The 24,983-nt window shown below is 42.8% G+C and overlaps 1 protein-coding gene across 5 annotated transcripts in view; it reads right to left on the minus strand.

Annotated features, from left to right (window-relative positions):
• Positions 1–24,983, minus strand: part of EFNA5 (ephrin A5) — a 423,510-nt gene that overhangs the window by 361,271 nt on the left and 37,256 nt on the right. The gene's annotated exons all lie outside the window — the stretch shown is intronic.

Raw genomic sequence — 24,983 nt, forward strand, 5'->3', positions numbered from 1 at the left:
GACGAGATGATGTGTCGTGCAGCCATTTTTTTTTCTAGTCTTGTGGATGCTCTTTTACACTTGTGTGCCTACAAAAAGATCCATGCACATTTTTTGAAATGTAACAAACTGAGATGAATCCTTAAATAAATTAAAAAAACATATAGATGAAGGTGTGCAAAAGTGCATTTAAGACAGGCAAGCAATTTTCTTCCTGGTCCTCATAAAAAAATAAATACATTTTTAAAAGTCTGCGGGGGAGGGTGCTCAATGGGGAGCAGAGGCTGGAAGTGGGCAGCATTGGGGAGCAGGCAAGTGGAAGGGGGAAGCAGCACTTGAGGGAGAAGCACAGAAGTGAGACAACAACTCAGGAGGCAGAAGCACACAAGGGCGAGCACAGCATGGAGCTAGGGGAGAGAAGCACACAGTGAGAAACAACAACGTGGAACACCAGGGTGGAAAGAAGTACATAAGGGAGACACCTCTAAAAACATGCAACTTCATGGACTGCCCAACCAAAAATGGCAAAATGGTACTGTATATACATTGCATAGTTTACATACTTAATAGCTTTGAAATTGTTAGCATTTGTAAACTCTCTTTGCTTTGGTGCAATTTTCTATTGGACTTGGAAATGAGTTTACTAAGTAATGGCAAACCTTAAAGGTCTCGAGCTAAAAGGCTGAGCTGTTGAGTTTCCCAACGCGTGTATGGTACAAGTCAGCTGAGTAAGATTTAGGTGTCCAGGTTAGTTCTGGTTGTGGAAGGTGTTATTAAAGGCGCATGATTAAGAGCTCTCGGGTTGAGGCTGAAGACACTGAGTCTGTGAGCCACAACAGTGTTGATATTACATACTCATTAAATCCTTGGCCTCTTTCCAGTGTGCAGAGTGATGGTGACAAATGTACCATTTGTAATTACCAATTCTAATTATTCTAATTCTAATTATTTACAAGAAATTAATTGTTGTTACTCATTTATATGAAACAGTTACTAAGCACTCACAAAGCCAGTAGGTATGGCTTGTTTTAGGCATATGTTTGTTGTTGTGTGATGTCTAGATGCAATAACAGAAAACTCCCAAAGAGGCACCTAAATGCTGATGAGAAAGCATGCTATGAAAAGCAAAGGATTGTAGTTCACATTTTCAGCCACGTCCTTAATTACTTGGACCACATCCCTTTTAGAGACCCCCCACCTTTTTCATCCTACTTAAGGCACTGTGGTCCACAATGGGCTTAAACCTACAGAAAGCTAAAAGCTGTCTTATAGGCAAGACCTAAAAATTGTGATGTTGTAAAACTGTGGCGTCTTTGGGGTCAAATCTAAAACTTGTGGTGCAGAAAGAAGGAGCAACCATTTTGCTCCTCTGCAGCACTCACGCTGCAATGTATCTGGGAGAGCAGGAACACAGTTTGTGTTGCGTATCAGAGGTGGGAGTCTTATACTTCAGTAAAAGAAAGCAGAGGGCCTTACCTCTACAATGACACATTAGGGCTTGCTTGTACGTCCCAGGGCTCTTGGTGCCACTGCACCCCTTTAAAAGTGAAGCTGCAGTATTAGTTCCCTGGCTAAGTTGATTGAAACGTCATGCAGGTTCTCAACTTCTGTGGGAGTCAAGAAGCTGGCACGGAAGCCGAAATTAGTGCAAACTTGGTGACTGAATTCAGGGTCTTGAGAATACTAAGTATATAGTTTGCCACCACACTACAGGCTCGTAAAGGACATACTTAAAATAAAGAAAATAATGCATGAATTTCACAGAAACACGTTCTTTAGTTAGTGTGTGTGCAGCAGCTGTTAGGAATTGCTTGTCCTGATTGTGGGTTGATGAAAGATGGTGAGCAGGTGAGAAGCTACAGGAGGGTGAGAACAGGTGGCAAAGGGAGAAATACAAGGGATAAACAGCAACATGGAGCAGAGGTGGACACAATACGGGGGGGGCAATATGGAAAATGGAGGGGGTGAAATCATGTAGGACCAGAGTGAGTGGGCACAACACGAGGGCGAGGGAAGCAACACAGAGGTGAAGAAGGTGTGCTTGTCAGGGGGGAGCAACATTGAGGCAACATAGAGGGTGTGAGGAGGGAAGCAAAAAAACAGGAAAGATAGCATCATTAAAGGGGGCAGGTAAATAAAACATGCAAGAGAGCAACGTGGAGCTGAGGGGAGAAGCACATTGGTGAGAAAACATGAAGACATTACATTACAGAGCAGGACCGGAAAGAAGCACAAACGTGAGAGAGAGCAACACGAAGTGTGGCAGAGTGGGGAAGAAGTACAACAGAGAGACCCCTGGAAAATACATGCACTCTAACAGAGTGCTCAAACGAAAAGAAAAAAGTAGCGCCTGAATAATGAATCCAGGCTCCAGGGAGGGACAAACATAATCGGAGGAAGGAAAGCCAAACTACCTAATGAATAAGATACAAGCAAATGAGTCATAATGAAGCCAACCAATGGCAAGCAATTTGAGGGCTCTAAGGCCACTGTAAGGTAACAATAGGTCTTGTTACAGGCAGTGCATGCGCTGTCTAGTAGGAGAGACCTAAAAAGTAGAGTCTGAAAGGTAAGCAGTGAAAGGGCACAAATAATGTGCTAAGTGCAAGAAGAGGGACAGCTCAAGAAGGGGACGGAACCGCACAAGCTAACAATTAAAAAGCAAGCAAATGAGTGTGGCTCTAAAGCCAACCAATGTTAAACAATGTGTAGGCTCTAAGCTCACTGTAAATAGGCAATGGGTCTTTTCGCAACCAGACAGCTCAGTGTGCTGGTAGGCGAAACATTAAAAAAAGTAGCTCAAGAAAGAAAATATGTGACTATTTCTACTGCTCGTTAAAACATTTCCATTGCCGGCTTACCAGTGTTTTCAAACTAGTGACAAGTTCAGGAAAAATGAAAAAAAGGTATCATGAAATAACATCGCTTACAAAAGGTCATGAGGAAAAAATAACCACAATGCTGGTTTAAATACAATTTTACATTTGACCTTTTTGCCAGCTTTACTGAAGCAAGTACACACGCCCTTTGACTAGCCACACCTCAGAAAGAGGGAATGAACTTCAGAATGTCACAAAGGTCAGGCATGTTTGACAGCTGCTTTTTGACAGTGAAAATGTGACTGCACAGGCATTGCCAAAGTGTGTTCCCATTTATACATCTGTGCACACTTTGGGGGTTATTCTAACTTTGGAGGAGGTGTTAATCTGTCCCAAAAGTGACGGAAAAGTGACGGATTTACCACCAGCCGTATTACGACTCCATTATATCCTATGGAACTCGTAATACGGCTGGTGGTATATCCGTCACTTTACCGTCACTTTTGGGACGGATTAACACTCCTCCAAAGTTAGAATAACCCCCTTTGTCTTTACAAGTTTCCCTAATAGCCTCCCATTTTTGATTTGTACCGGACTGATGAGACATAGAGATGAATAAAACGAGCACACATGAAAGGGTTCCCATTTTGCCAAAAATAAGCAGTTTTGCTCCTCCGCTACGGTGGAGGAGCGTCGCCCCTCCCTCCCCCCTCCGCCAGCAGCAGCAAACCTTTACAAATAAAACGATAATAAACAATGTTTATTATCGCTTTGTTTTTAAAAGGGGGGCCATTGGGGATGATGGGCAAGGAGGGCGGGTGCTGTGCACTTCTCTCTCGGGCCGGCCAAACACACATACGCACTGACAACACAGTGCCAGGTTGGAGATTGCAGGCCCAGGCTCCTGGTCTGCCTGGGAGTGCAAGGCCAGGGTGCTCTGGCCAATCTTAACACTGCTTTCATGCTGCCAGCAGCGTTACGATTGGCCGCAGGGCAGGCTGGGAGCTTGTGCCTGCAAGTGGAGCTAGAAGAGCGGTGCAGCGGTGGGGAGTCAGGTACTTTTTTAAAATTTTAATTTTAATGTTTTCCATTTTTTGTCCCCCCTTTACAGCACCGCAAGCCACGTCTGAAAAATAAAGTGAGTGAATAACTGTTCCTATCCCAGCAAGATCCTCTAAAAAGCTTAATAGAGCATTATTGCTAGGGAGCCATAGACTAGGCAATTAAAATATTTATGAAGTTCACGAGAAGAGAGACACTCCACCCACCCCCACCCAAAAGGGAAGATTCACGGATCACCGACAGCACTTCATCAAAATAGCACTCACTTCATTTGCCCACTCCCCTCTGGCATCACAGAGTACTGAAAAATGGTGGCCGGAGTACACGTATGGATTTACTTCGGCTTGAGTCACCACTATTTTCTAATGATAAGGGGCGGGATTTGCTTGTCCTTTTCAGAAGGGAGCAATTAAACTGAGGACAGAGCCAGTGCATATTTTTCATCTTAGTGAAAGTAACATTTTTCCATCAAGAACTTACACTCCTTTCCTTTAAGAAATTTTTTGTTTAAACTATGGTGCCTGCATATGAACATTTAAACTGTGTGCAAATATCCTGCTTAGTTGGAGTTTGGATTGTGGGAAAGGTTGTTAGATTCTGCCAATGGGAAACCTCTAGTTCAAGAGAACGTTTCATGTATGTTTAATGTATTTCCTCTGCAGGAAAAGAAGTGTATTTTCCATGAATTTTAGCCTATGTCACCATAGTGAGATATTTATGAACATGCCATGTAACTATACCTTTCCACGTCTGTGGTACAGTGACATCCCAGCTATGTGTTGTGCAGTCTCCATATTCCATTTAATAACATACTAAACTACCCTACAACTACACTCACCCAAGATAGATCAGCAATACACACACCCTTCACTAAAAAGTAAAGCCAACTGACTGACAAGATATGAACCTTCAAGTTTCAAAATGATCTAGTCACCTTAAGACACAAAAAATGAAGAAGCATATAACAAATTAGTATTTGCAGCCCCCCTAGCTTGATTGTCCTATGGTTACGTTTGTTCATTTTCTTGTGCAAGCATGTGACATAAAAAGAAGAAAAATGAAAGCATGCAGCCAAATATGCATTCAATAAAAATGTTTCATATCTGGCTGTTTTACTAGAAATGTTTTCTAAATTATAAGCAATTTAGTTCTGCTGCACGTTTTACAGAATGTGCTTATGAAAGAGACAAGGAAAAGTTACAGGTACAATGATACAATGTCACTTATATAGTTTATAAACTTTATATAACAAGCATTGTCAAAACCAAAACGTATTATCTTTTGGACCTATTGACTTTGCCAGGATCTTTTGGCACTGCACTGCATAGCTAATAAAGTACAGCATGACTAAATAAGAAAAAAAAAGCCTTGTGTGTTATTATGCAGATGTTCATATCACGCATGCGTAAGCGGGCCTACAAATTGAAGCAGCGTTTTATCTTTTTTGTTTGTCGATCCAAAAGCGGGTAGGGGGAAGCAACGTGGGCAGGGGTCGGAGAAGCAACATCAGGGACGGGAAGCAGTGGAGGGTGCAGGTGTGGGGGAAGCAATACAGAGGGCGCGCAGGGGAGCCAACGGGTGAGAGGGAGGCTACTGCGGAGCGTGTGGGGAGTGAATGAGGGGGAGGGAGAGAGGCAAATGTGAAACAAAAGGGGAACACAGGTGGAAGAGAGCACATGAGGGTGAGCCCATAACGGAGGAGGGAAGGGAAGAACCACAGAGGCAAGAGACAGTAGTGTGGAGAGGGAAAGAAAGGTACTCTATGGAGACAGCTGGAAACGCACGCACTCTTGAGGAGTGCTTAAACAAAGAGAGCAGGGTAACACCACAGTAATTCGTCTGTGCTCCAGGGAAGGGACAAACACAAAAGAAAGGAAAGACCACACATGCCAATGAATAAGAAGCAAGTAAACAAAAAAGATACAGAAGTTGTGAAAAAATGCATTTAAGACAGACAAGCAATTTTCTTCCTGGTCCTCATAAATAAATACATACATTTAAAAAACCCTCGTCTCCTTTAGCCAATGTTTGTTGGTTGCCAGTATTAGCTTTGCCAATGCTGCAAAAGCACTGGCAAAACCAAAAGTGGCAAATGGTCATTTTAGATTGTTATTCTGTATACTTCCAAGATAACAGTCACGTTGCATGAACAAGCAATGTGGCAGACATAATTGAAAGTGTTAAATATGACTCCCTCCCTGACTACTATGTTACACCCACTCTCTTCATTGTCTCCCAATTAGAGAAAGGTAACTGTTTAAAACTGCGGCCGTACCTGTGCTCAGCGTCAAACAGTGATTTATTCTGGCGCTGTTAGAGCAACAAACATACATATATCGCAAGATAGGTAGATGTGGCATTAGGAATAGTAGCCTACCTTCACAATATTGCCTACACTACATATGTATAGACAGACAGGCAGGCAGGCAGGCAGGCAGACATAGATAGATAGATAGATAGATAGATAGATAGATAGATAGATAGATAGATAGATAGATAGATAGATAGATAGATAGATAGATATCATTGTGGTAAGTAGATGTGGAGAAAAGAATAGTAAATCTGTACGTGCCCACATACATTTACCTTCACAATTTTATGTTGTCTATTTTTAGGACGATATTTAAAGCACAATATTCTGCCAGAATCCTCTCCAGTCAGCCACGTTTAACCTCCTCGTCCTCTGCGTAAGCACATACAACCTTTTGAGAAGTAAATCTCTACATGTACAAAGCACCACACTCTTGAATTCTGTGCAGATGCCCGCGGGATGAAGGAAGAGTTCCTGTATTCCTAAAGAGGATTAAGACTAACCCGTTCTGCACTGCCTTTGAGTAATATGTTAGGTCAATTCAGTGCCCTGCGATTACGACTCTTTCTGCAGCACCAGCCAGTCATATGGCCAATAGTTACTTGCACACAAGCCTGATGGGCAGGATCCCCTCTTCTCTTATGAGAAGCTTTCCTATCAGTATTATCACCGTGAAGCTCAAACCTAGGAGGCTATTGTAGAGACTGCTTCTGCATCCCTATTATTGATCTTTGCAGCTGACACTTACCAGCATGTCCGATCTGCTGGGCCTGCCTGACCTGGACATCCCCTAATCCGCCAAACGCAAGTGCTTTGAAGCAGCAGCAAAATGGCACAGAGCATTTTACAAATAAATAATACATATCTTTGGTTTTTTATCAAGAAAACTTGTCACTGTGGAAACTGGGCACAGAATATTGACTTGTACTTCAGAGCAGACCAATGTGAGATGTCCTCAGCACGTGAAGCACTCACTGCATCGAGGATGGCATGAGCAAGGAATATGCAGAGCAAAGTCGATTTATTTGGTGCTCTTTGGAGATATCCTCGATTATTGGGGTACAATTACCTCTTAAGTTATAGAGCATCAATCAGCCACTGGCTGATGGGTTATCAACCACAATCACGGAGTATGCAGAGCGAGGCTCCTATAGAATGCCCTGGAACCAAACGCTGTCAGTGCAAAGGAGCAGAGACGCCATCCTCCAAGAAGCACTCACCCAACAAAGAGGCCACAGAAGGAGACAAATAAAGGCACGCAAGATAAGGGATCTACTGAAAACATCGATCCGAGGCTCGAGGGCCCTGCTACTCTCAAAACAAATCCGGGAATTATATTCCAGTGTAAAATGAACCACTTGGCTTCTTCCTTGCAGCTGGGCCCCATATTGGGAAGATAAATTCTCCCTCCATTGCTTTAGCTCACAAACAGAATAAAAGAAAAACAGAATAGATTTGAAGCAAATTAAGGGTACACCTGGGAGGGATGAAATAAGACAGATTGTTAGAAAAGCTTTCAAGACAGACGATCTCACTTCCTTTTTGACAGGCCTCCGCCCAAGCTGTTTGCTCAGGGATTGTGGGTGCACCAACTCTAGAGTTCATTATGAAGGCAGCTGCTCCTTCACCATTTGCTAGGGCGGGCAGGCAGCGTGCATGTGCTGTTCCAAGGCACTCTTCACCACAGACGTGCCTACTGTACCACCTGCTGCCATCCGTAGTGGGTTATAAGCTGCTAGCACCTCAAGTAATACACAAGTAATTAGCAAACACATTTTAAGAAACGTACCCTGAACATAAAAATGCTACAATAACTACCTACCACCCATTGTAGAAGGGTGGTCAGCGGAGCAGGAGCGCACACTTTGGCCACTTCCATTCCGCAACAAAATGTAGTGATGTGAAAATCTTTATGCACAATTTGCTAATTTGCATAAAAGCACGCCACAAGCAAATCAGCCACAATCCAAGGCTCCTGTGGCACTGTGATCCTCGCCTAACTGCAGAACAGTAGAAGGCTGACAGCTACTGTTAGAAGACCTTCGTAGGGATGATCGTGCTCCTGGTGCTGCTGATGGCTGAGAGCAGCAGGCCCTATGTGATTTAAATGGACAACCCCAAGCACAGAGAAGCCACGCCTTTAACATGGGGGAGCTTTGTACAAGAATATACCCTTATAATCTAGTTTCCCAGTCGGAGACAAGATAATCAAATAACAATCGAAAGTCAACTGCAATACCTTCCATTACAATTACAAAGAAAACTGGATATGGTTCTGAAAAGAAAGTGAAAAGGCAATAGAGAGTTCTTAAGATATACATATAGAGAAATAAGAGACCACAAGTGAGACTACGCTTCTTCATCTCAACTCAGAAAGTACATTCCAATACATGTTCAATGTCATTCTATTCAAATACTGAAAGTGTAATGAATAAACATAGAGTATATGCAGATGTGCAGGGTTTAATGTGCTATGAACCCTTATGCAGTTACAACTGGCAATACCGGGATCAATTCTCCAGGTCAGACCTGGTGGAATTTGTCCCTGCACAAAGGCCTGGAATTTGGGAACCTCATACAAAAATGAGTAGAGCAACACCGATTTCCATATGCTAGTCTTCACTCTGTTTGGGGGTCTACATGGCATTATGACTGGTAATCCAGTGGGAAAGCTACATTCCACAAATAATGGTACCACTGGGATTTTGGAAATTTTAGGCATGAAATGACTGCACCCAACTTCAGAACTGGCCTGAACTATACATTCTAATTAATAATTGATTACAAAAATGATATGCACTGTGAAGTGCATTTATGCACAGTCAGCTGTATCTGGCCAGAAGGATCTTTCAAAAATTAGCTTTTCGGAGACCAGGAGTCCTACTTAAAAAAAAACTAGATCAGCCCTGTTTTTTTTTCTATTGTCAGTCAGTGACAAAAAGTCTGAACCGTTCTACAGACGAAGAAATACAAAAATGTATACCTACGAACCTGAGATGTGTACCAGGGGGCAGGATAAGCAAGCTTTGGCATGTAGACAATAATTTGAGCATTGTTGCCACCTTTCCTAATTGTTTTTCGTTTCCCTAACTTGCCTAACTGGCACAAAACAAAGGAAGAGAAAACAAAGAGCACTGCAGGCTCGGAGAGGCATGATGTTCCGTCAACAGAATAAAATATACATTTCCTTCTCTAAAAAGCAGATCCATGCAACAAAAATACGGCTGTCACATGGAGCAATAAGGGTTGAAAGGGCTGTGGAGGTGATGTGCGCATGTGCAGTTCTTTCAGCACACAAATATGACTCTTTTTGTGTCTTTTACCCAAACAGTAGAGGTGATGGCAGTGACAGCAGTCTGTGTAATTATTTAAAAATGTACCCTGACACTGAAAGCTTAGCCCAGCACCCCCGCTTCCTTTATTCTACATAGTGCGGAAAAACAAACTAATGGCAATCGCTTCATTATAGGTACACCAGCCATTTTGGAAGCTACCCGGCAGTGACTGGCAGCTCTGGAAGGGAGAGGTGCCCTGGAACCTTTTCATTCCATCGACACGGCTTGCCACAACAATGAACTGTGAAGCTGTTGATCTGTGTGTGTTGCTATTTCTATTTCTACTGCACACCTAACTGCCTGTAAGCAAAAAAACAGCGCAGTTAGCAATATTTCATCTGCTGCCAATCACCTACAGTGCAGCAACAACCTGCATATTTACTGATGTTATGCTTAATTGATAGGCCTCGACGAGAAGCCTACTACGGTAGAAGATGGGAGAGAGCTTGGAGTGTTGTCATATCCAGCGATTAGGGCACAATTTAAGCACGGTGGTTCCACCAGCATCAAACGAAAGACTATATTTACATGTTATTTTTAAAAATGTATTTCTTAATTTACAGAAAACTGAAACATGTGCCCTAACGTCAGCTAAAGCTTCCTCTAGCGAGGTCAGGATTAATGAGCTGCGTCGAGCATTCAGCGGACAAGGTTCCAACGATGCTGTCAAGGACGCAGTCGCGCTGCCACGGAGGGCTTTTTTCTTAAATAATTAGTAAGTGTTAGACAAGTTTTTGGCATCTTTAGCAGACCTAGCTTTTCCTGGTCTTTCCAATGATCGAACACAAAAGTACTCACTTGTTGGAGAACTACTCTTTGAACTGTCCCACTCCTCGTCCAAAAACCAGGATTTAATTTAACTGGCCAACAGGAAAGCAAAGCAGACAAAAAGGATGACGAGGTTTAGCAAAGAGACAGATAAAAATAGAAAGGAAGGCTATGGTTAAAAAAGACAATAGCTGAGCAATCTGTAAGCCTTGTGTGAGATACAGCCACAGGCCAGTGGGACGAGTGTTGCTGTTGTACAGTTGGAGCACAGGGTCTGCTTCTTACGGTACTAGGAGTGGATTTTTGAGCGACTCCAACGACAGCACATCTGGAAGCATGGATGCATAAAGGAAGGCCAGGCCCACCATGTTTGCATGCGTATCAGCACAAAGCACACTTCACGGAAACGTACCAGAAAATTCCAGACGATAGTCTTGAAATCATTGCTAACTGTGGCAGAAAAGCTATGACACAATGAAACAACGTATCCTTATTCTTGAAGGTCTAGACCATGGAGTTAAGAAGCAACACTAAAGAGGCAGTGTACTGAAAACATGTAAAGAGCTCTTCAGACCGTTTCCTATGACCCAAGACCAGCTGGTCTAGCAGCAACTGCAGAGATGCAACTATGCATTGTGGGGCAAGCAGCAGAATGGCCAATGAGTGCCACGAGGTCAGGACTTTTGCTTTCAACATTTAGCTCTCTGCCCAAGAAGCAGGCTCTTGAAGGCCTGTTCCTGAACATGTGGCACAAGCATAAGCCTTAATTTCACTATTCCTTACATCAGTGGTTCCCAACATTTTGACTTCTGTGGACCCCAACTGAATCATTATTGGAACCCGGGGACCCCCCACCGGAATCTAATCTGTTAATATTATTTTATTTTATTTTCTAAGCAGTCGTGGATCCCCTGAGGAAGCTTTGCGGACCCCCAGGTGTCCCCAGACCACAGGTTGCGAATCACTGCCTTACATAAAATAGTTTAGTAGAAAGGGGAGTGTAACTCATAGACTACTCATTACTCAAAACTACTTTATGTCAAATAAAAGATCTTTCACTGGCATTACTATCAATGAAGGACAAAGATATGTCAATGATTGGTGCCCCCTACCAGGTACAACACGCTGCAAAGCAGTGGCATTTCACAGTTTCACACAAAAACAGGTGATTGGTTCAGGGGACTTTTCTAGGGCAAAATGAAAGAAAACATGTAATTTGCTTAGCCTCTTGCTATATTTTCAATTCAGCAACCAAGTGGTTCCAATTGCCAACTTGACAGACATTAATAACTTGCAGGAAGTTATAGATGAAAACTTTAAATACAGTGAGGTCCAAGGGTAGCTTGGACGTTTCACAGATTTAAACTGAAAGAGTTTAAGTCTTCTGCCCTCAACCACATTTCTGGGACATTTTTGGTCAATTAACTAGTTAAAGGCTAAAGACCTGTGTTTGAGGAATTACTTATCACACATGGCCTTGATGCAAATGTCTCTATCCACTGCAAGAGGCACAAGCTCTGGAAGACGTTTGCTGGATGTGAATGCCTTTGTTTCTGACTGACTTGCTTTCAGCAATGCCCTGTACTTGTGCACCAGAGCTAATTCCATTGTCTGTTGATCCGAAAATTGAGGACACTCAACCACATATTTCTAGGAGTGCTCCCTGCAATGACTGTCAACGCAGAAATGTATCCTATTTATGGCTCCGTACTTTACATAGCAAAGTTTTTATGTTTCTCCACCGGCGTTCCTATAGAAATATTTCCACAAAAGCGTAACATGGAGAATCCTGAAATCTGCATCTGGCAACTCTTTATGAAACAGTAAACTCAGAGGAAAAGATTTCTGGCTTTGGGCAGCTGGTCACTGGAACTCTCTCCCCATGAACCCATGTACAACGTCTGTGCTTCTCAATTTTCATACGGCAGTCAAGGCCAGATTGTTGACAGCAGTGGTTTTTAACCTGTGGTCCAGGGACCACTGGGTTTCTGCTGCACCTACTCATGTAGTCCGTGACTGTAGACATTAAAAAAATATTACCAGATCAATGACGTGTGTATAAATAAGGAAGCAAAATGGAAAATGAAAAATTGTAAACGTAAATGTGAAGGAAAATTAAGTTGATGTCCTTGGGATTCGTGGAAGCAGTGCAAATGCATCAAACAGAATATAGCATGGAAGATGGGTGGCCTCAGTTAAATTTCGAAAAGCCGCACTTTGCCCAAAAATTTAAATGTTAATTTTTTACATTTGTTTGTAAATTAAATAAGATATTTCATCATTTGTGTATTTGTTTGATGAATGCTTGTTTTTGAATTTGTGTGTATCCCACAATCACCCACAAAGCTGTAGAACCTCTGTAAATAGTGTAACTAAAATGGGCACTTGGTATCAGCGAACAAGATTATGTTTATTTCACTCTGGCAACAAAAAAAGGAATTGGCCATAGAGCCGACAAGTAAAACAAACCACCTAAATGTTTCCTATTCCAAAAAACTACTATTAACCTTGTGGCACAGCAGGCATAATCTGACCTATTTCATTCAACAGAAAGATGTCACATAATGGTGTCAATCATGAGTGGAATCCAGAAGCGTGTAATGGCATATAAAATTAAGTGTGGACATATGATTCTGTGTGTTGCACATCATTTAAATGTAAAAATTGCATTACTGCCTTTCTCGCCACTGCTCATCTGGGCAGTAACAATGAACAGGATGCTCACTGCTGGATCTTTGAAGGAACTGATAGCAGCAGCTTTTGCTCACACATCACAATTCTTCTTCCAGGAATTATGTCAGTGGGAGAAGCCAACCTGCTCTCTGCCCTCCCTGACATGCATCATGCAAGAGCTGAATAATATGAGCCTTGAACTGAGAACAGCGTTTTTTGTATATGTGTTGAAATAGAGCAAGGCGATTTGTGCTTCAACAACACTTACATTTTTCCTATTTTGTAAAATGATATTCTTATGAGCCTTCTCCCTGGCTAGTGAAAATATAGGGCATGTATCAAATAACCAACGCAAGATCCATGGTAAAGTATGCCGATTACTGTGGGTCATGAATGCACGGGAGGCATAAAATCCAAATGAAAATTTTAAAAATTTGAAACGGAGTTGCTAAAAAATCTTTCTTGTCTTCTGCCTTCAGGAGATGAGAACTCTGGCAAGTTTATGTGCTAAAAACTTAGATTTCTGGACCTGAAAGTAGAAAACTGCTGAACTCACGAGACCGGTTGGGGAGCCGATAACCACAGTGCTATTGGTTTGGCATTGTTTCTAGAGGAAAGCTCCTCTTCAGGTTCTTTCGTAAATTCAGGCTGTAGTTTCCCCTCCAGAAAACAGAGAATATTTAGGATATGAAAAAATAGGGAAATACAGATGGTTTTTATAGATTTTAATAATAGTTTTTTTAACATTCTACCTCCCCCATATAAAAAAAAAACATTGTAACAGAGAAGAACATTCCATTTACTACCTGCAGAGGTGATCATGTGTGTAGAACCTCATAAAGGCTTGAACATTTATTACAAAAGAGTGTGTATTTTCATCTCTGCAAGACCGAGTGGGCTAGTTTGCCAGTACATTGACAAAAGCGGCAATTAAAATCACCTTTTTGTGCAAATAGTTTAAAAATTGTTAATGTATCAACGTTTTAGCACTTATTGAAAATATTCAGTTTGCCAGCACGATTCTACAATCCTACCAGTTTGTCTTCATGCCCCGCCTCCCAACAAAGCCTAAACTTAATATTTTGATAGCTAATTATTTCTCCTTTGTGAGCATGTACATGGATAACTGGTGCCTCTTGAATTTCCTAATAATAGGCTGTTGATGATATAGTGTTGCGTTAAATGAATGCAAAGTCTTCTGATTAATAACCAGCTGGACCAACCTTTAAAAGCAAAGGAAATAGTAGCTACAAGAAGCTTACTGTAGGACATTACACTGTACAGAATAACTGGAAATACTAAGGGACTTTTGAATGTACTTTCAGTTTGAAATGCCTATTCAGTACAAGTGAAGCGCCCCGTCTTTATGAAGAAAACACGGCAGCCATTTTGCGATTCAACCCAGAAAGAGGGCGTGGGCATTTAGTTTTGGTTGCTAAACTGAAATCAGAATGGAAAACAGAAAAATTAATGCCTAATGCCGTTTGAACTTCAAATTTTGTGTTTGCTACAAAACCCTGCAAAGTAATACTTCATGTTACTGTTTATTCACCAGTGTAATCTGTTTCTGCCCTAAAAAATGTTTTATCATCAGATGTAATGCCTTCGTCTCTATGTATTTTTTGCAAAATTAATGCACACACTACACGTGTGAAGCAAGGATTGTGAACAAGATATACATATAATTCTCTAGTGAATTTCCAAACCATATTTTGAAATCCTTTAAATTAGTAAATGCTAAAAAACTTGAGGTGATTCATTTAAATTAGCTATCTTCACAAAGTATTTCAGCTCCTTTCCGCTCACACTACCATCGGGGTTCAATTTAAGGGCTGGTCTGAAAAGTGTTCATAAATGACTAAATTAATTGGCAACTATTGTGACGACTATAACAACATGATACTACTACCGGCACAATTTTAGTCTAGACATTTGATGTCAAAATGAGTTAGTGAAATTCAAATGTGTAGAAATGCTGCTGCACTTGAATTTTTTTGTGCAGGGCGAGCCTCACAAAGAATGTCAATGGAAGAAGCGTATGCATGTATATAATGTTGTATAGTCCTACAAAAGAGTTTGCCATTTATCCGAAAATGTAGAAACCTTGTAACATTGTTTTTAAAAAACACCGACTTAATTTTAGGCACCTTGAATCCATCTAAACACAGATACACACATGACATACACGTATGTTTTCACTAAGGCAATGTAGACATGTAACAAAGCTCTCATAAAAGTCTAAGATCTGACAAATGCTTCACAATGGAAGAAGCATATGGATGTATTTAAAGTGCTAAAAAGGAGCTTGACATTTATCCGTAATCATAGAAATCTTGTAATATTGTTTTTGTAACATCTTGCCTTAATTTTCTTCACCATGAAAGTTTTCATGGAAGAGCAACTCAAGCCCGCGTGATGATATTGTATTGTGTTATGTTAATGTGGATCCCATAGGGCACTACTTATTGCATGGTGGCAACTTTATCTTCAGTCTGCTATCTCATCAACTGGAAGAGAACATCTTCAAATAACAACTCTTACCTGCATGTGCCAGTTCTAAATCTATGAGCCTTTCGACAAAGATGCTGCCCTGTAGCTTATGAGGGTCTAAAAAACATTGCATGGAGATATTAACAAAATGAGACCTTATTTCTTCTCTGAGATAGCTGTTCTTAAATATAGTGTGTACCAGGTTTTCGGGGTTTTCTTGGCACAGTAAAACACTTTACTGCAGCGGTCTCCAAACCTTTTAATGCTGCGCCCCCCCAGGAGAAAAATAAAATTCACTGGGCCCCCCTTCAGAATGTTTCACAAATATTTTATAAAGATGGCAATGTTTAAATATGTCTAGATATATTTTAACATTGCAGGTAAGTACTGTTGCCATTTAAAAAATGCAATAACATGTTTCTGCTTAAAACAAAACACTGTTATCTGTGAAATGCTTCTTTTGGCCGGAGCCTGGTGCCCCCCCTGGGATCACTTGAGGCCCCCCAGTTTGAAGATCCCTGCTTTACTGCAATTAATTTTCAAGGCACCAGTTGGCTTATATGAACTGTAATTTAGTAATAAATTCTTTAAAATGTACATGACTCTATGTATAGTACATTTGTATGTTATCCTGTACAGTCACAGTGTTTGCGAGATTATCTACACACCACATAACGTGATTCAACCCATCAGCATATATTGTTTTCTGTTGAATATGCTAGTATCACAAGATGGATTCTCACCTTTGTATTCACGCAGTCACATCTGCCACACTCCTTCCCCCTCCCCCCCTTTCCCCCCCCCCATCATCCTTGATAAACTCCTTCTTGGCACACAGGACCCACCTCTACCACGACACTCCATAGGCAATTTACCTACAACAATTCTATGGTCTCTGCCACTAAAGACAACATCCGCTTCTCTGCCACCCAGTTTGATTTGAGCTTCGGAAAATAAACTGCGAAAAGTGGAAAAAATATTAAAATAGGCTGTCGTAAATTGTGTGCGCCACTTTTTTCATGGGGAATCTTTAAATTTTGCGAGAAAACACGAAATGTAAAACAGGCCTGTGAAGTAATCCTTCTATGCCAAGATTTGAAGGCTTGCTGAAAAATACTTCGGTCCTCCCAATATTATCCAGCAGTTTTTCTTGGAGGTTACACTTAAAATCATGCTTGTGAGACAAAAAGCTCGATAAGTGCCTGGCCTGCAGCGTGTGACATGCATGCATAATACTGCATATAAATAAAATGCGTGGGGGAAGGAGCAGCAAACGTATTATTAAATACGGCCTGTGCCGACGCTGGTACCTCCGTGGTGTGGCTGTAATTGTTGCATTCGTCTTCCCGGCCCAGCGTGGAGCCGCAGACTGCTGGGGTCGGAGCATCACGGGGCAGCAGAAAAATCTCATCTTTAGCGCCGCATTTCGAGCAGTCCGGGGGCTTCACTGGGTGTGCGGCGCCTTTATTAGGGACATTGCAAAAGATTAAGTGGAAGTCTTTTAGGGGGCGATTTCGCCCCTCCGCTATGTGCCCTCCCTTCAGAGGTCGAGGCCTGTAAAAAGCATTGCTCATTGTGTGGGATTCACAGGGGGAAATAGCAAGTTGGTTACGAGGCACCGTCTGAAAAGAGCCGGGGAGTCTGTCAGCGCGTCGGGGGTTAGAGAAACACTATTAAAATCAGTTAAGCTATGAGTGATGAACTTCGGACAGTGCGTCCGGAGGCGGGCGTGCTTCTGGAGGCGCCTAGAAGAAGGAGCGCCTCACTTATTACACGGATGGCGAACTTCTAGACGCGAGGGCCCTGTACTGCAGGCGAGAAACAAATCGCAGAGCATAATGAAACTGTGAAAAGCTCTCTTTCTTGACGCCTGTAACACAACACAGGCCCAGAAACTCGCGCGATGCTAGACGCATATCTGTAAAACAAGTGGGCGCGGAGGCGCTTGGCCTAATACGCTTTGTGCCAATGAGGCCCTGTCGATCAGCCCGATACCAGCCTCACAGGGCTCCTAGTCCCTGGGCATGAATCCGCTCTAACTCTTTGCATTGGCACTCACCATACATCCCAAGGACCACTGCTCGGACACAACATATCACTCCGCGTCTGATGCAGAAAGACGGTTCTCGAACAGGGACTTATTTTTGTTGTACAGACATTAGCAGGCCACAAAAATCTAAAAATAATTAAAGTGTCAAAGACTGCTAACACAATTATTTCAATTAATCGTGTTCAGCGTTGCCCTTCAGCTAGCAAAGCTATCGTTGTAATTTTAAATGTCTGATTACTTTTGTTCACAGATAAACTTTCTTTGGAACCAAACTCCAAAAGGTACGCCACGAAGTATATTACACTGGATAAGCAGAAAATCATTTAATTATAAATCAACTTTAATGATACATTGTCTAAAACGTTTTTGTTGCGAATAAGTTTGCAACGAAGTGCACGCCCTCCACCGAAGCAATTTTCTTCTAACTTTCATGACTTTAATGTATAATTATGCATTTCAAATAAATTACGGCTGTTAATCCAAAGCTTAAACGATCTTTCTGAAAGCTGGAATAGTCTCTCTTTAATAGCATATGCCAACTTAAAAGAGCGTTGGAAAACTTGTACAGGAATAATTTAAATATTGACACCTCTGGGCCTAATGTTTAACAAGCCATAAAACCAAAAGTAGAGCATATACCTGATATTTCAAAATATCTCAATAAAATGCTGTGCGTGCACATGAAGAATCTTTTGAACGATTATGAAATGTACAAAGAATGCTCTGTTTCCTCCTGTGACCCGCCACGACTTTTAATTGTTGTGCGTTGCTAATTGCAGGCTTCTAATGAATTCAAAGCAACCGTTCAAGATGGCCTCCCTGTGCGCACACTCCACGTTGAATACCAGCTCTGGCTGCAGGCACTTTCTTGACACCAGAGGCACTTCAGCTTCTCAAGAAAAATCCATGTAAACATTCCAAATATCAGCGTAGCCTTTACTGGAAGAGAGTCAATTCCGCCTAAGGGAGAGGTAACCAGTCTGCAGCGCTCATCCTATTAAAAGCTGTGTGGGACAAAGTTTACTTGGCGGTTAGGTAATTAACCTTGTTTCGCGAAGTACCGACATTTAGAGGCACTAGCACAAGTCATTGCTACTCTACCTTTCTTTCCTCAGGCCCAAAAAATGGAATTCCATGGTTTCTACCAACCTACTCTGAAAAGTAGAAAGTTTATTGCTGTTTAGACGTTTTATAATCTATCACCAAAAGAAGAGTACAATACTTTTCAGAAAAGTCATAAAGGAAGTGTCTATGAAGCACACATGGTTGTTAAAGACCACAACTGTGAAGTCCATCTATGTAGGTGGTCACCTTGGTGAAGATCTCAGGAGGCACATGCTGCTGCTGGATCCAGGTGAATTACAGTGGGCCTTCGCCATCGGACATCATAATGCTGATATATGTCATCTGCTCCAAAAAATTCATAAATATGCCAACCACACACCTAAAGTAAGACATCCCCCGAAAATAATGTAATGAATTGACCTTTATATGCCAAAAAGAATAAAGAGGGGAATTCTACTGGTTTTATATAAATACTGTCTGAAAGCAAAATACTGTATTAGACACCAATAACCAGTTCTATGGTGCAAGTAGATTTAACCAAAATGTTATCCATGCCAGTTCCAGGGATCTCACAATGCCCACATGTCAGCAACTGAACCCAGTAATAAATATTTGCAACTGGTGAACTGGGATTTCAACTAGACTTGGAAAAGGATTATGAAGAGGGTCCTCTGTTTGACCAAGCTATCACACATATACACATGCAGAACTCTTAATAAATATGGCTGCACTGTTAATATATTTTTATCAGATATAGCAGAAGCCCTTGTAAAAATACAAATAGTCATGCCATAGTTCGGGGCACAGAAAATGCTTGGATTGTGCCTGTCTTCTGCTGTCTCACTGCAGATTAAGGAACTGCTTCAAAAGTCACAGTCTGCACACAAGGAGTGTCAGACCCCACACTCACTTGAGTTACCTCAGCTCAATTTTTCCCAAAAATATCACAGTCAAGCCGTTGCTTTCAATTTAAGACCAAGGAGATGCTAGAAATACACACTGTGGACAGTGAAGAGCGAGAAGGGTTATCAATCCAAGGTAGTGCTGCGAATTAACAAATTATAAAAGCAGTGCCCTGCAGTTCATAGTGAATAAAGACCAAGGGGCTTTTAATAGCGCAAGGGCTGAAGGACTGTGATCACACAGAAAGCATCAAAGCTGTTGCTAGGAAGACTTAGCCTGTCCACGACGAGTGCTCGGTCAGTTGTGCCACGCATATCAGTTTGCAGTGCATCTCCTGGCAGATTGCTACATGTACCTAGCCAGTTTGCCATTTCTACTCAGTCTGATTGCCAGAAGTAACCAGCCCGTATGTCATACGCGCCCCTTCTGCCATGGCCAACCTGATATACGTAGTTAGTCACTTTTCTATATGGGGCCTGACAGATTTCTGTGTTCTGAGCCAGCATGTCGTGTGTACCAAGCCAGTGTAACATGCATACTCCATCAGTTTATCTTCTGTGGCTAGTATCTGATTGCATATAGCTAGCAAGTGGGTAGTATATACATATCCACTGTAATATGTGTTCCCAGTTAATTTGCTGTGAAAGCCTAATAAATTTGCCATATGTAACTGGCTAGTTGGCAGCACGTAGCACAGGCGTTCTTACTCCCCAAATTTGCCAGATGTACTTGACTAGTGTTGTGTGGCCAGTTTGCTATGTAGAACCAACAAGTATCCTGCAGTAAGCCTGTCAGAATGCTAGTTATAATTGGCCAATTTTCTGAGTGTTTTAAGATATTTGCTACAAATAACCTGTCTATGCACATGAATGACCCAGTCACTTTTGTGGATATACTAGGTAGGCCCAAGCGAAATTTAAATTACACCTCATAATTGGCATAACTTCAGCAATTTTGCATTACGCTTGTTACATGAAAATTACCACGTTGACACCAAGTTTTACAAACAACCAAAACGCAATTGGCTGTTGCTAGCAGCACTTTTTTTGCACCATTATTTACTGAAGAATGCATCCTTGCCTCAAAAATTGACACGGACACATTTCACGCTAAAATATAGCACCAAATGATGGATCTCCACTTTGGGTAATTGCTTGTAATTTTGCTGAGATTTCACACAATTACGCAAAAGCAAATTTCACACACCCCTAATACTAGAACAGTTATCTAAGTTGGTCTGGTCAGTTTTCAGTCAACAGTCACAACCTACAGACAAAAGTAAATGAGACTGCTCATTACAATTCCGTGCATAGAAAATGTTCAGTTTCAAAACTTTTGTGATACATTACTGGAAGCCGTCCTAGCAAGACACATGACTAGTGCTATTTCATTGTTACTTTCATCAAGACAATGAGCTACAAAAAAGTGTTTTTATTGCTACTCTGCATCAGATGTTGCACTTTTTGAAGTATCCAAGCGCCATGTTGCCGTTTCTAATCTTTTAAAAACTGAGGCAAAGGGCTGTGTCGGTTTCAGACTACAGCAAGCAAACTGGGCGATGGAGTTAAAAATGTTTCTGTGTTCTTTTAAAGTCACTGACAGCAGCCAGAACCATGGGGAAGCTCAGGCTGCTGCTCTACAGGCAGTGAGAACCCACCAAAACGTGACCTGTGACAAAACTCAAAGCTTTAATCTCAAACCAACCAGCCACATCAGGCAGCCATGCCGGTAAAAGTAGGAGCTACAACATATACCAAAGGCACTCTACTGCATAACAGGTTAAAAGGCTTTCTTCACATCTGGTTTCAACCAGGAAAAAATAGTACCCAGGTGACCAGACCTTAAACATAGTGATCCCATTGCGGTGGAGGGGGAGCACTTTCATGAAGCCGGAGCTAAGCAGGGCAGCCAGTAAAACCTGCTGTTTTTTTCACAGTAAAACTCAAATTTCAAAGGTAAACTGTGAGAGGATATTTACCAGTGTTGTACAGACATATAGTTTGTGTTTATACACATATCTGTGCATGGGCCCTCTTCTCTCCCTATATAGATATATTATTATATATATATATATATATATATATATATATATATATATATATATATATATATATATATATGTATGTATATACACACACACACAGTATATTAATGTATGTTACAATGCCGAGGGGAGGCAGTTTGTAAACGTCCTCGTACCCTAAGATGGCACTATAGAAGAACCATATTACATGTTACCTGTTATATGTTTTTTTGATATATTACGCTGTCATTTTGGGGCAGTAAGCTTCAAAACAGAGTAATTTTCTAACATGTAAATGTTTATTGAGAACGGAATGTGAAATATTGGACTACACTGGTTGGGTGTGTTTAGAATTTTTTTATGTATTTAAGACTTAAAGAAAAAATACTATTTGTTTTGTTATAAACCATGTTTTGTTTGTAGCACGGAGAGACTGTTGAAAATGTTATGGCTATCATTGGGCACTGATAGGAATTGGATTTTTAAGGCTTTGTTCATGTTTTATGAACAGTATGCTGATTAATCAATAGATGACAGTAAAGCTGTGCAGAGAGTGCTTTCAGATTGCCATTCAGATGATGAAACCCATATTTCACAGGGACCAGTGAAATACGATTTTTATACAAATAAAAGTACCTAGACAAGTAACATATTTACAATATGTGTGTGTGGAAGGAGGTGAGAAAAGAAATGTATATTTGTGTTTTATATATATATATATATATATATATATATATATATATATACATACACACATAATGCCCCGTGCAGCGGTCGCAGGCGCCTCTACGTGCTGTGGGTAGGTAGAAGGAGCTGAAGTATGGGAATTGGCAGTATAAAAAATGAGAAAAAACACGGCTTCCACGCGGATATTGGCCAGGGCTAGCTCTTCAGTGTTTCTGGGGTCCTTCTTGTGGGGAGGGTTTTGTTGGAAATCCTTGGTGTAAAGCTGGAAAAGCTTGTGTGCCCTTTAATGGGCAGAAGGCTTCTAAGATGCACAGATTCTGTTCCAGACATTACCCGGGAAGTGATTTAAATGGACGGGGCCTTAAAGGTACTCAGAACCTGCACTTCAATTTTAGGGGGGGGGAGGGGGGGGGACCTGTACTCCTCTGCAATGGTGCAATGCTTATAGTGGGAGAGTACCTGCACTCATTTGCAAACGGGTACTCTGGGATCGTGAGTACCTGCTTTTTTTATTTCCATTTCAAGCACAGTACTCGGGCCGGATTGTTTATATATACAAGACCTGCCTGCGCAGCTACACCGTATGCACAGATTTTTACTTCATATGAACGTATATAGAATATCGATGCACTTACGTATCTGATTTAAATGTGAAACATCCTAATTTCATGTAATTTGAAAACTCAGGTGCTTTGCTGCTATGTCTTCCCGATAGTTCGTCAGAAACTGACTTGTGTAATTAAAAGACAGGCCTCGACTAAGTCTCACAGACCTGAACGGACCACCGACGTCAGGGCCCGACTGGGCCACGTTTAACAAAAATACAGTTTCAATAAATGACGTGCTCGCCCTCCAGCCGAGGGCATGGAGCTAAGCAGCCGTCTAGTAGCTATCCCGGGAAAGGGACGGGTTCGCCATCAGAATATCCCTTTCCCACAGAATGTGCGGTGCCCATTTGTAAAAAATCACAGCCTGTTGCTGAATAGCCCCTCGAAGCCGGCGAGGAACCGTGCGGAAACACCGTGCGCTGACAGCGCAACTCCAGGCGCCGACTCCCGCATACCGCTCAGCATAGGCTGATTATTACCAAGCGCCAAGAAGCCCCACGTGCCGCTAACGAGCCAACCTCGCACTTGTGTTCGGCAGGCTCAGTAAAGCAATAAATAACTGCACACAGAGACCAAGTGGCCAACATCCAATGTAGGCAGGAAAGGAAGAGGTCAGTGGGAATTTATGTATTTTACATTGACGCCAGCTCATCGTGATATACGGGCATTAATGCGGCGCTTAATACCCCTGACAAGGCGCAGGACCCCCATCAGCCCGGCGCAATCAGAGAAATGACAGTGGGGCTGTGGGGAGGGCCGCCAGGGACCAAAGTAGTGGCACTGAAACATTTCAAAATGTAAATGCACAAACGATTACTTTAAAAGGTATACTAACAGCCTTGCCGCGAGGCACCTGTTGTGCCACCTCGTGTGCGCCCACGCCGCGGTCTATCCTGGATCACCTCACGTCCAGGTTGGCACCACAGACAGCAATGCGTGGGGCAGCCGGAGCGATGCAGCGAGGGGGCCATGAGTGGAGGGGACCCCGCAGGGTGTAGCGTGAGACATTAGGAGGTTATTGCCTACGGAACGGCACTAGTGAGCGCACCCAAGTCAGAGAGTGCCTGGAGGAGGGTAGTGCGCGCGGGGTGGAGGACGACTGGTGTCTCGGGAGATGACTGGGTCTCACCGCACTCCTATGTATCTAACTCTGGGAGACTTGCGCCCACGTCAGGTACCGGCGCCCTGCCAGGCAGCGGGCACAGGCTCACAGCTACCTCTGCAACAGGGGGGCCCCTCCGACGCTGGCTCTGGACCCGCCGTGCCACGTGCGGAGCGCTGGTTTACTCCAATTTGCTCCAAACTATCACTGCGCCACGATGCGCAACAACATACTAAACATGTCTAGTACCCCAAGGCACGGAGCGGTGCGCCCCGTCTCCCAGCAGGGTCCAGTGAGTGGGCAGAAGCGGGCACTTGTTGCAATTTTGTTACCTCCCATGCACCGGGCTAATATCCTCGTCGCCTATGGTACCCCCGAGTGTACCTGTGCACAGATGGTACAGTGCACACACCCGATGGCACAGGCAGCCTGGCAGCGCAGGAGTGATGGGTCACTGTGCACATTACATCTGAAGTGCCCGGCCGGGATACACAGCAAGTCGGACACAGATGCCTGCTGCAGTGCCAGGACGTTGCCTCTTGTTAGGCACCCTGGGTGCCCAGTACCTCTGGAGCCGGGCGCCTCCTGAGTGGAGGCGCTGTGGAGTGCAGCCGGCCGCTGCGAAGCGGTTGTCTGCACCTGAGCCTTCTATGTCAGTCCATAAAGTGCGCGGGAGAGTACAGGTGTGCGGTTATTGTATGCGCCATACAAGACTATGTACACTCTGTGCCGTGCAGAGCTGGTCAGACTGTGGAACGGCTCAATCCGGAGTTAAAAACCGCGCACATTGCTGACATATACAGAGCGCGGTACATGGGAAGTCTACCGTGCAGTGAGTGAGTTCGGTCCACCTTCCCAGGGCTGTGCAGTGCGCGCAAGACAGCAGAATGCGTGTACGGAGTATGTGCAGCGTGGAGTCAGAAATAGGTTTATGCGCGATGAGGGTTCGTGATATGTGCGTTGTGTGCGTGGGACGACCGCATGTCCGAGTTGTTCCGCACGCCGCGAGTGATGTGCACAGGGTACACTACACGCACGCTGTGTATACCGTGCGGCTTGCGCTGCACGGAGCTCAGCTAGATCATAAGGTCGGCGTATGTGGAGCGCC

The sequence above is a fragment of the Pleurodeles waltl genome, chromosome 1_1, assembly GCF_031143425.1.
Source record: "Pleurodeles waltl isolate 20211129_DDA chromosome 1_1, aPleWal1.hap1.20221129, whole genome shotgun sequence".
In the NCBI taxonomy this organism is placed as follows: domain Eukaryota; kingdom Metazoa; phylum Chordata; class Amphibia; order Caudata; family Salamandridae; genus Pleurodeles; species Pleurodeles waltl.